General features: G+C 36.0%; 1 protein-coding gene across 1 annotated transcript in view; it reads right to left on the bottom strand.

Annotated features, from left to right (window-relative positions):
* Positions 1 to 12,222, bottom strand: part of LOC107686907 (netrin receptor UNC5D-like) — a 224,141-nt gene that overhangs the window by 175,812 nt on the left and 36,107 nt on the right. The window lies entirely within an intron of this gene.

Raw genomic sequence — 12,222 nt, 5'->3', positions numbered from 1 at the left:
ATATATATATATATATATATATATATATATTTGTACTTTGAAAAACATCTAATTATCTATAATCACACCAAAATCTCCTTTCAAACATCAGATGTTCACTATGAACTCATGTCATCTTAAATCATAGCCATTGAGGGCCCCCCAATATTTAATTAGCAGCAATGTTAATTTCGTTGATGAATTATTTTCGTCATGATTTTCGTCAATGACATTTTCTCACCGACAAAAACGAGATAACTAAATAAAAAACGGTTTTTAATAACAAAAACTAAAACAAAAATATACCGTCATTGTCATCAACGAAATAAAAAGGAGATGAAAATGTTAGGAAAGGACGATTTAAGATACTCAGTCACGACTTATGTCTTATGTGGTAGTTAAGTACATTTGCATTGTACTGTCCCTGATCTAACCGTGGAAAAATGCTGCACATCAATGAATAATGTTGATGAATTAAAACAATGTATACTATACAATGTTTATATGGTAATGTGTTTTAGACGGTTGTAAGAATGCATATTTTATTTCCCTCATCTGAACTTGAATGAGCAGCATGCAACCGTACAGTCCACAGTGCACTGTGTAGTTCAAGCTTTTTTCCTTGTCATTATTGATATTCTGGGTACATAAACTGTATTGAATTTAATTTCATTTAATTTCCATTTAATTAACAACTATTGTAGCTACTGTCTGGCATTCCCCATCACAGGATAGACAGACTAAGAACATTATTCAAAATATCATTTAATAAATACATTTTACTAGTACCAGGTTTTTATAGTTAAAACTAAAACCATAAAAATATTCTTCATAATGCAAGCACTGTTAATGCAATGCATTATTTTTTCAGTTAGTGCTATTCAACATGCTTTTTTGTTTCAAAGACATATGGCATTATTTTTCTTCCATAGATGGTATGACCTGGGTTTTTTTTTTTTTTTTTTTACGTTATAGTAGGGCTGCATGATTAATCGTATTTTAATCTCGATAACGATATCCCCCTTTCTCGATTAATTAAAAACAATCATCACAATATTCGTTATTTATCCTGAAAACGTGTTTTTTATTTTGCATTTGTGTTATCTTGCATTGCAAACAAGTCTTCACTAGCATTCATGCTTGTGGTTGCCAGATGTGAAGAACTTTAAGCCCCAAAACAGAGCTTTTCTCCTTTAGGCTGGCCACACACTAGAGGATTTTAAGTCTGATGTTAAGCCTGATTTGCACCACCAAACGATTGGGGGGTGTGGCCCGATTTGCGGCTTGTCGCAAAATATTTTTTGTCCAAACATGATCTGGCTGCCTCTGACGTGATACCCGCGATAGCCAACGAGAGCGAGCAAGCGTGCAACATCCACTTACCAGATGTTGCATGCTTCTATAGCTGAAACTTGGCAGCCACAAAAATGCCACGAAAGCAGAGAACATCACCCATATTCTTTTTTTATACTTTGTTTTTTACTGTGAAACAGAACACGCGCCAGGAGAGCCAGCTGACAACGTTGATTGTCTTCCATTTCTTTTTCTTCTCTAGTCACGTTTGATCTCGCGAGTCTCCGTAAGATCTCGTGTCACTGTGAAATCGTTCCTACAATCAACAAGTGTGTGGTCTCGCGGTCTGGTTGAATCATTAAGTGTGTGCTTTTAGAAGATTATAAGGTTAAAAATGGGTTGAAACTGTCTTCATGTCTGTGGTCTCCCATGGTTTTAAAATCGTTTAAGATTTGAAAATAGTCTAGTGTGCGGCCAGCTTAAGCCGACTAAAACTAGACTAAAGCTAAAACAATTCGGATGACTAAAATATAACAAACTAAATGGCATTTTCGCCAAAAGATTGACTAAAACTAAATAAAAATTTGCTGTCAAAATTATCAGCTGATTAGTAGTAGTTATTTGTAGTTATTTTTCAATAATCAATTCTTCAACACTCTTAAAAATATAGGCTCTTTATTGACATCCATGGAACCCTTCCATTGCTCAAAAGGTTCTTTATCATGGAAAAAGGTTTTTCAGATTATTAATGTTTTTCATAAACATTTTAAAGAAGAAAAAATGAAGGGGAAAAAATGGTTCTTTAAGAGTGAAGTACTAGATTTAGTTGGCCTATTTCTGCACAAGTGGTTACTTTGAAAGGCAAATTACCTGAGCTTCAGCACCCACATTAACTTTATAACTCAATACTATACCTGTATCTCTACAATCGTCTCATTTGTGTCCATTTTTATTCCTGCTAAGGTATATCTGAGATAATACAGACAGATTCTTAAATGAAACATACCTGAAAATGCAATTTAGTCTCTTAAGCTATGAAAGAGCAGCTTCAGAGAAATAAAAATGTTCCTCTGGGCAGTGCCAAGCAGTGTAAAAAGAACAATAGCCACTTTTCCAGTATGAGTTCACATCAGAACAGCTTCTGCTTTGCAAAATCAAGGCCTTAGAGGGCAGGCAGGCCGGCTAAAACATAACCCTGGGTTTTATGAGTACACACTCAATAGCGGGACCTCATAAACGCTCCCGTTTCTTCACAAAGAGTGTGGAGGAGAGAAAAGAGAAAGAAGGCAATAAAGATGAGCAAATAGACAGGTTGCCACACATCAGGTGAAAAAGAGAGACGGGGGTCTTTAAAAGCCTCTTTTTTTTTTTTTTCTTTTTTTTTTAATAAGACCATGATGATGTGGGTGTGATGCCAGACAGAGATTTACTAAAGAAAAGATTCACAACCGTTCTCAAATGTTTGGGGTCAGTGATTAGATTTTTTTTTTTTTAAAGAAGTAAATATTACAGCTATTTTCTAGTTAAATGCATTTTAAAAGGTAATGCTTTCTTGCTGAGTACAAGTAATTTCTTTCATTTGTGTGTGTGTGTGTGTTTGTATAAAATGTGTACATATATATAAAATCTAAATATAGCTTTTCGGCCACTGACTCTAAGCAGTATTCTCTGTGTTGTGCTCAAGATCACCCTCATGCAAAGCCACCTTGGCAAATAAATGAACTTTTCCACGACATTCTAATTTATTGAGATGCACCTGTAAGAAAAGCAATATTCTGTGGATGCTTTGGACAGCAGAATAATATCATTCTCTCAGCTGGAGTGGTCCACACGGGAGGTTTTCTAAGGTTCATGGAGCAGACAGCACATGCTGGCCGACGTATTTCACAACCCGATTTTGTGAATCGGGAAGGGAGCAGGAAAAAGCTGAATTAATATGGGACTTTAGTGTGCGCCCAGCGACACTGTTTATCTGCACAAACCAGACATGGCAGCAGCCATTCACGCTTTTGTGCCACTCTGCTCATAAATACACCATGCAAAACGAACACGAGAAGAGAAGAGAAGTAGAGAAGAGTCGAGTCGAGTCTAAACTGGTGACTGAACGTCAATTAGTGCTGCAATAAATTGGTCAAGCCAAAGTGAAAAGGAAGTTACTTTTATCACAAGGTGGGTAAATCTGTGCTTTCAAGGCAAGGACACTCTTGTTTTGGAGCACATCTCATTAAGCAGTGCCTTGGGAGAACATCATTTATAAAACATTAAGAAACAGCTTTTATTTCATTCATTATTAAAGCACAATCTCCTCAAACCACAACCACAGGAGCGTGCGATTTACAGGCACAATAGGGGGACAGGACTAAGACAAAGACAGCCAGGGACTAAAGGAGAGCGGAGAACATATTAAGACTCCTCCCATGGGGATAAGATCTCGGTCCATCAAGATTATCTGAGCTGCTTGAGGAATAACCTTCTGTTGGCCCATTCATCCATCCATCCATCCATCCATCCTGCCTCTGTAAGTTGATGTCGGCAAAATATTAAGAGCATATGGTTGTACCATCCCTAGTGCATAATACATTAGTGAAGAACCCACACAGGGCGAGTTTGATTTAAGAGATTAGCCACGGCGTGTGTGTGTTCTTCCTGGGCCTGGACGGCTCGCAGTGACCCATTTTATCTACATGATAGAGAGTCAAAAATAGTCTCTGATTATTGCTGGCACACTTTCAGACAGACCACAGGGGCCTGGACTGAAGGTCACTCCTTCGTCCTCGATCGCTCTCGCTCTCTCTCCTACTGGACACAAATTATGATCTAGTTCTCCATTACATGCAAAGGCCACGGCACAGAGCGATCCTTAAGAGAATTACCCTCGACCTTGACAGGAAAACAAAGGGATCCTCCAGTGCAATGCTGGGTAAACAGATATATCAGTCACCATGTCGGCATCTTAGCAGCGTGTAACTGAAATGTAACCGATCCCTGATGTCAGATCTTTGGCTGTGATAATTTGACTTGCACAAATTAGGCTGTCTTCTCTGATTGGCTCTTAACTCAATAATTTAAGGATGAAATAGCTTGAACAAAAATAAAGCATTTATAAATAATTGATATGCAGTTGTTTGGAGAAATCTAATAATTTTGTCAACATCACTATGTGAGTCATCGCTAACATCACGTTCATACGCACAAGCTCATAGATGCATACATATTAAGAGTTATGTAGATACAATCATAGATAGATAGATAGACAGATTAATAAATTAATGGATAGATGGAATGGATAGATGGATGGACAGCCTAATAGACAAATTACAAGATAGATAGACAGACAGACAGACAGACAGACAGAGAGATGATAGATAGACAGACAGACAGACAGACAGACAGACAGATAGACCGATGAAAGACAGACAGACAGACAGACAGACAGACATGAACGGATGGATGGATAGACAGACACATAGAACTATAGCTAAAGACATACGGACAGATAGACAGACAATTTCAAAGTAATAGACAAATGAAAAGATAACTAGAAATAGACAGAATGGTAGACAGACAGACAAATGGATAAATGAACAAAGAAAAATGGCAGACAGATAGACTGATAAACAGATGGACAGATAAACTGATAGACCGACAGATTGACACCCTAGTAGATGATAGATAGATAGATAGATAGATAGATAGATAGATAGAACAACAGATAGGCTAGATAGATAAATAGATGGATAGATCAAATGACAGATAGACAGAGCAACAGATGTTGCTGTTTCTTTTTTTTTTGTAATCTACATTTTCAGTATGGGCACCTCAGAATGTGAGGAACACACACACACACACACACACACGTGTAGTAAAGGTGAAATGTAATTACCCTTTGGAGCTCTGTGTCTGCTCTGCTCAGACTGACGTGGAGTCACTCAGCAAGGAGGAACGTTTGATGAACTTTACTTCAGAGCTGACAATTCCACAAAATACACACACACACACACACACACAGATGCACAGACGTTCACGTAACATGCAGACGTTTTGCTGCGAGGGGCATTTGATGTGCTCGACTTCAGAGCTGACACTTCAATTTCAGAGGGCCTTTAAAGGAGACACGGAGATTCACACTAATAAATTCCCCTATTAAGGAAGAGAGACGTTTTCTTCTCTTCACTCTCTCACACCACCATCGAACAACCATCTCCAGCACTCATGTAAACGTACTCCGCACTCCTGAAGAAATTGGGTACTAGGAGTAGCGGGAATGAGAGTTTGGAGATATTTCGGTTGGAAAACACTTTCAATGCTAATAAAGTGCAGGTAGCATATATCTAGCTCAGCACACTGGAGGATGTGCCTCTCTACATCTAGCTATTTGAAAACACAAACCTAGTGCCAAGAATAAAAGAGCATTTTAAAGGAATAGGAAGCAAGTTCATGTTTTCACATAAATGTTTGTGTATTACAGTTTGGCTCATATTGAAAGACAACCTGACAGCACAAAAAATACACTCACAGTTTTAACTGAGCTTGAGAAAACAATTAAGATAAATATAATAAGCTACAATTAGAACTTGTTTATTGTCAAATTCGTATAAGAATAAATGCATTTAATTCTTAAGTACTTTACAATCTGATTGTTTTGTGCTTGTTCAGAATCAAGAGCTGATCTCCATGACATATCTAATTTGATTTACTTGGGTATTCTCTAGTTAGAACACAAGTTAATTGATTTTGAGCCTCGAGACTTCAGTTTCCATACAATATGTGGGCAATTTTAACTGTTTAAGACAAGCAAAAATTCACTGATAAGACAGACTGGGATTTTCACCAGGGACTCGAGTGTCATTTCTGTGTCAGTTTGAGATGTTTTGACTTTACTTTAATGTGTTTAAAACACTTTTTAAATCGGTGAACATTGTGCAATTTTTTATTATCACTTTCACAGGCAATTTTTATGCTCTTTCTGTTTGTCAAACAACCCAAATTGGTTAACAAATTAGACATCAGCAAGACTTTACAGTATATACAAAATACTACAGCTTCTTTTGTGCTGTTGAAAAATGTTTTTTTGTGAAGAATTTGTTGTTGAAAGAAGTTTCTTATTCCTAACAATTCTGCATTTCTTTGATCAAAAATACTGTAAATACATTACTATTGTGAAATATTATTACAATAGAAAATAACTTTTTTCCTATTTGAATATATTTTAAAACATAATTTTCTGTGATGGCAAAGCCGAATTTTCAGCAGCCATTACTTCAGTCTAGTGTCGCATCCTTCAGAAATCATTCTAATATGATGATTTGGTGCTCAAGAAACATTTCTTATTATTAACAATGATAAAAACAGTTAAAAAGAACCACAAACATTTGAACAGTAGTGTATTCACAACTGTAATTAATGCATAAATAAAGACAGTTTTGTTACTGCCTCACACGTAATTCACCAAAAATGTAATACCAAAATTGTAATCCATCAAAAATGTAATCCACCAACTTTTTCTGATCAAATTATTTCACAGGTTTTTCTAATTACTGCAAAAATGGGCAAGCAAAGTTAAGACATTCTCAATAGTTACCATCATTACTGATAACTGATGCCATTCACAAAATAATAATGATGAACCTAGTTCACAATCTTTTTGTCCATTAAGGACTGATGAAACAAATGAGAAAAAATATTGTCATTCAAGCCCAATTCCATCAAAATCTTACAAATAGTGTCAATCTTAAAAAATTCACTACCATAATTACGCTTGTTCCTTTCAATACGCATCCTACCAACCAACTAATTGGGATTTATTCATGAAACATAAGCATAATGAATTTGTGTAAAACGTTCATGAATCTATTCTCATGTAAATTCTCCCACTGAACGAACCATTTCCGTTAGGATGGTTTTACGTACAATTTACAGAAATCCGTTCCGCTTGTGTTTCATGAATGCGTCCCTCTGTCTTAATTGCAGTTCTTGTCTTAGTTTGTGTCTCACTGAAATAGCCTAGTTTTTTTTTTTTTTTTAGTATAATCCAAACCACTCACACAGAAAAGCAAATGAATTGCCTTAAACCATTAAAACAAATGGCCTTGTGTCTCATACATAACAAGCAGAATATTTCTCCCATATGCTGCCGGAGGGCAAAACGCGGAGTTAGAAAGTTTGAAACTGAAAGGATTTTTGTGACTTGCTCTCTACAGTGTCACAGAAAATGGGTGGGTGTATGTTCTTGTCTTTAACCTCAGCGCCTTCTGGAGTTATTACTAATCCTTCTTCAATATCACCATAGTAATGTCAGTGTCCATGACAACCAGGAGCATAACCTGCCTACAGGGGTCATGCTTATAAAATAGTCATCAAGCCAATAAACTATGAAAAGCCAGCAGAGACACGGCTAAATATAAACATAATTGCATTTCATTGCAAAGGCTACTCCCAATACTGCACTAACTACTGACAAAATTTAAGTAAAGCGAGAGAGAGAAAGAAGAAAGAATGTTCATCTAATGAAGAAGCCATGATTAGTTGGAGCTCACTAAACAAGATGGCTGGTGCCGATTTTAAACGTTAATGTCTATCAAAGGCTTGAAAAGAACATGTAATACGCAGTTTGGCAACTTCACAGGAAAACTTTATTCTTGTGGGGATTTTATATTTCTATAAACAAAGCCTTAAAATGTGTTTTCACAAGGTAAAGTCGTAAAATGTTAAATGACTGTCTGTCACTCGGCTGCACACTCTAAAAAAGGTGTGAAAGGGAGGATGACATGTCAGTGTGTGTTGTGAATAATTATATATTTGCTTCAATTATGAGCCATATAACAACATTCATAATAATAGGAAATGTTCCCTGACTACCCATTCCGCATATAAAGGAATAAATGACATTTTAAAATTTATTAAAATAGAAAAGTCATTTTAAATTGTAATATTATTTTACAAATTTAATGTTTGTTTACAGTATTTTTTAACAAATAAATGCAACCTTGGTGAGCATTTAATATAATAAAGTTTGAACTGTATGGGGAGTTGTTTTTTGCTTTCTTATTATGGAATTTACATATGGGTCAAAGAATGATCACATTAACATGTTGAATTTTTAAATGAGTAGCCTTAATTTCAACACAGAAAAATTTCACACATTACCTCTTACTTTACTCCTAATGGAAAAATTTCACTAGAGAATTATTTTCAGCAAGTCTCTCCCAGGAATATCCTTTCTCTCTGTAGAGCTACATAGGAACTCAAATCATGATTCAAAGCATGTTCCTTTGAAAGAGAACATGAAACCACTTGTGTCCCCACAAGTGAGAAGAAACGAGGAGGACAACTAAAATCAGTGCGGATATTAGAAAACATACACGGACAAACAGGAGATGAAAAGCATGTTTCACTGAAGACTAAGAATGAGTTCAGCGTTTTTTAATCAGTGCTGGCAGTAAATTCCATAAAGGCTGGGTGGGATGTTTTGCAGAACTGAAGACCGGAGCCTTGATGAAATGCAGAATTAAATTTCACCCAGCAATTCAGCATGGCCAGCATGGCAAAATGTTAAAACCAAGATCTAATCTCAAGGATGAAACTCAAAAAGGGACGCATAACATACTGTATTGTAATATTTGTGATTTGATCTGCTAGACTCTAGAGCCACAATACCAAAACGAGCATTTGATTATATCTGACATAAATTTTACAGTAAAGAGTTTAAAAAAAAAAAGTATTTACACTATATAGAGTGGGTATGAAGTCAGCTAATGAACAAATGGCATTTTTCTCAGAAATAATGTCAGGATAATAACTTGAGTGAAAAAAAAAATAATTCATAACTTTACAAGTCTTTAGATAAAATGTTTACTTGTTTTAAAAATTCACTCAAAGGGCTTTTATTTAAGTTGTAATTACATTTTCAATCTGGACTCATTCATTACATTTAATATAATAAAAAATATATTTACAGCATGCATTCATTAACTACAAATCATCAGTCCCAGCATGTCTCCAGCAAAACTAAAGGACATACAGTAAACACAATTCTTTAAGGAATGTATTTTGTGCTTTAAGAACACTAAGAATAACTGTATGTATTTAGAGCAGGTAAGCACACCTGTGCTTTTTAAAATACAGGTGGCTGGATACAAAAATAGAAGAGGAAAAATAGGTGAGTATGCAAGTTTCATGCTTAGAAGCCGCTTGTGAGCCAATATGCTTCAAAATTCTCCAAAACACTCTCATTCTTTTGAGAAATTGGAGGCGAGATGTAAAACAAAAAAACAATGTGGGAAGCAGCATATAGAAAAGAGCCAATCAAATCTATTGATAGTGCACAACTAAAATCAAACATGATTGTGAAAGCCTGGAACATCCATTGGAAATCTTTACTTCGTATTTTTGCACACCTTTCACTGGAGCCACGGTTTTGCTACTGAACGCACAGATATGGGCTGTGTTTTTATTTCGTTTTGTCCTGGGTGGCATCACTCGTGTCAAGATATGTAGATGATTATATCCAAAAACACACACATGCTTTGTGCCTATGAATGACTGACAGTGGAACAACAAAAACACCAGTCTGAATAAAGCATGAGCCATTTTAAAAAGCCGAGTTTGTCCCTTGTCAGTTGCCATAGTAAAAACCCTGTTTGGTGGCTTCTCCCAAAATAGCAAACAAAAACTCAAATAATCCATCTCTTACACCCTTATAAATCTCTCTCTCTTTCTTTCTCTTCCTCCAGTCCCTCTCTCGTGTGACATGAGCCCCTGGGAGAAGGATAAAACCAGAAATAACAACAAAAGAAAAGAAAACGACAGTGAAAAGTGACTTGCGCCTCCAGATCACAGATCAAACCTACGGCAGTGGACAGGATTGTAGAATTTGGTACAAATATACCGCCATTATATAGTATTGTGTGAAAATAGGAAATGTAGGAAAAACTGAGCAGAAAAGTAGAGACAACCACCAACTTACATATTTGTTGCAGCAAACTTTACAGAAACATCATCTTTACAAAAAAATAGAATACTAATCAACAGTCCAAAAAATAAATAATTGTATTTTAAAAAACGTTTTAATTCTTTGATAAATAGAAAGTTGAAAGGTCAAAAATATTATATAATATAGAAATATTGTAAATATATATTATAAATGTTTGATATAATTATGCTTGTACATTTATAAAATAACTATAATAAAACAGACTGATGTTGATCAGACGGATAAAAGTTGCTACAAAGGTACCATTACGAAACAGCCATGGATTGTCTGTGATTTTGTTGCCCAGCATTTTTGCTTTCAGTAAGACTTGTCATGGGAAATAACAAACACTCAAACCCTGTTGTTATGTTAAAGTTATTAATCTGCTGTTAAATGAATTAGTTCAGATAAACATGGAAATAATTAGCCTGGTAAACAAATGCAATTTATAAACTAAAGCATTGATGAGAACTGTAGGCAGCTACTGTGCCACACAGTGGGCTGCAGGCCGCGTGCCAGAGAACAGTTTACGACCTTCACAGCACTTTTGTCAGGGAGAAAGAATAAATCACACAGAGCAAAGAGGGTCCTTCAATGCTTTTCTCTGACTGGCCCCTTCAATTTTACTTTTTAAGACTGTCCCTCTATTTCCACTCTTGTCCTTTCTCCTCTTTCCCACCTTACATTTTGCCACTCACTCCTGCAGAAGTTGGAAGACAGGTATGATCAATTCTCAGGCGTCTCCTGTTTTGAGTCGGCCTCCCTCTCTCCCCTTGCCCTGATCTATGGCTGTGTCAGTGCAGTCTGAAGGTGTAAAAGGCAACAGAGCAGCACTAATGAATTGAACTAGAGCGCGGCTACTTTTAAGCAGACAGAGGAGCTCTTCTGATTTACACACAGGGACAGGAAGAGGAGGACATAAAGACCGGCACTCCTCCGTAGACTTGGTGGCTTTTACTGCAGTGAATGGAACTGTATTTTCCAGCACAGACAGGATTACTGTGACCCACCTGACCACTAAAGTGATGGCACAACAGTTTGCAGCTGCTTATGATGGCAAATTTGTTCCAAATTTGACATTTTGTTTCACATGAAAATGTATTATTCCGGTAACACTTTAGACCAATTCTCACTATTAACTAGTTGCTTATTAGCATGCCTATTATTAACATATTGGTTGTTTATTAACACTTATAAAGCACATATTCTGCATGACCATATTCTGCATCCCTAATCATACCCAATACCTAAACTTAGTAGCAAATTAGGAGTTTATTGATGCAAAAGTCATAGTTAATGGTTTGTTAATAGCGAGAACTGGACCTTAAAATAAATTCCTTATGCAAGTATAAATCATCCAACGTAAATGATCTTTATTTTATTTTTTCCCCCTAGTTTAAGTCAATTTTTAACCACCTAGAAAAAAAATTCCCCAGAAAATGACAATAAAAAACCTCCACAGTGATGAAAAATATAATCTTTATGCTAAAGACCCACTGTGCATAGTTTCACATCAATGACAATGTCATCGGCTCTCATGTGTGATTGATTGCGACACCAAGTTTGACACAAGGCTCAATAGTATGGGATGATATTAGACTCAAAATTATTAATAGATGCACGCACAATTATCCATGTACTGCATACATTTTATACATGTATCTTACTAACCACAAACAAATACCTTTCAATTTGAGTATGTGGAATTCAGGATTAAATGATTGTGCAGCGATTTTAACAAATACATACATGTTTGCGAATAAAAATGTTCTGTTCTGCATTAATATATCATAAATTGCTCATGCAAAAAGGAATCCGTGCATATTTTTGTCTTTCTGTAATTCAACGGCATGCTGTCAGTTATTCCTTCCTTGTAGGCTATTATTATTATGCAAAGATGAAGTTGACAATGCTGATTAGACATCTCTGCAGAACGAGAGAAATGCACCTTTCATATAGGCCTACAGCATTGCAAACGC

The sequence above is a fragment of the Sinocyclocheilus anshuiensis genome, unplaced genomic scaffold, assembly GCF_001515605.1.
Source record: "Sinocyclocheilus anshuiensis isolate Anshui unplaced genomic scaffold, SAMN03320099.WGS_v1.1 scaffold1545, whole genome shotgun sequence".
Classification (NCBI taxonomy): domain Eukaryota; kingdom Metazoa; phylum Chordata; class Actinopteri; order Cypriniformes; family Cyprinidae; genus Sinocyclocheilus; species Sinocyclocheilus anshuiensis.
Note: the sequence above shows the minus strand (reverse complement) of the source record. Positions and strands in the feature narration are given on the sequence as shown.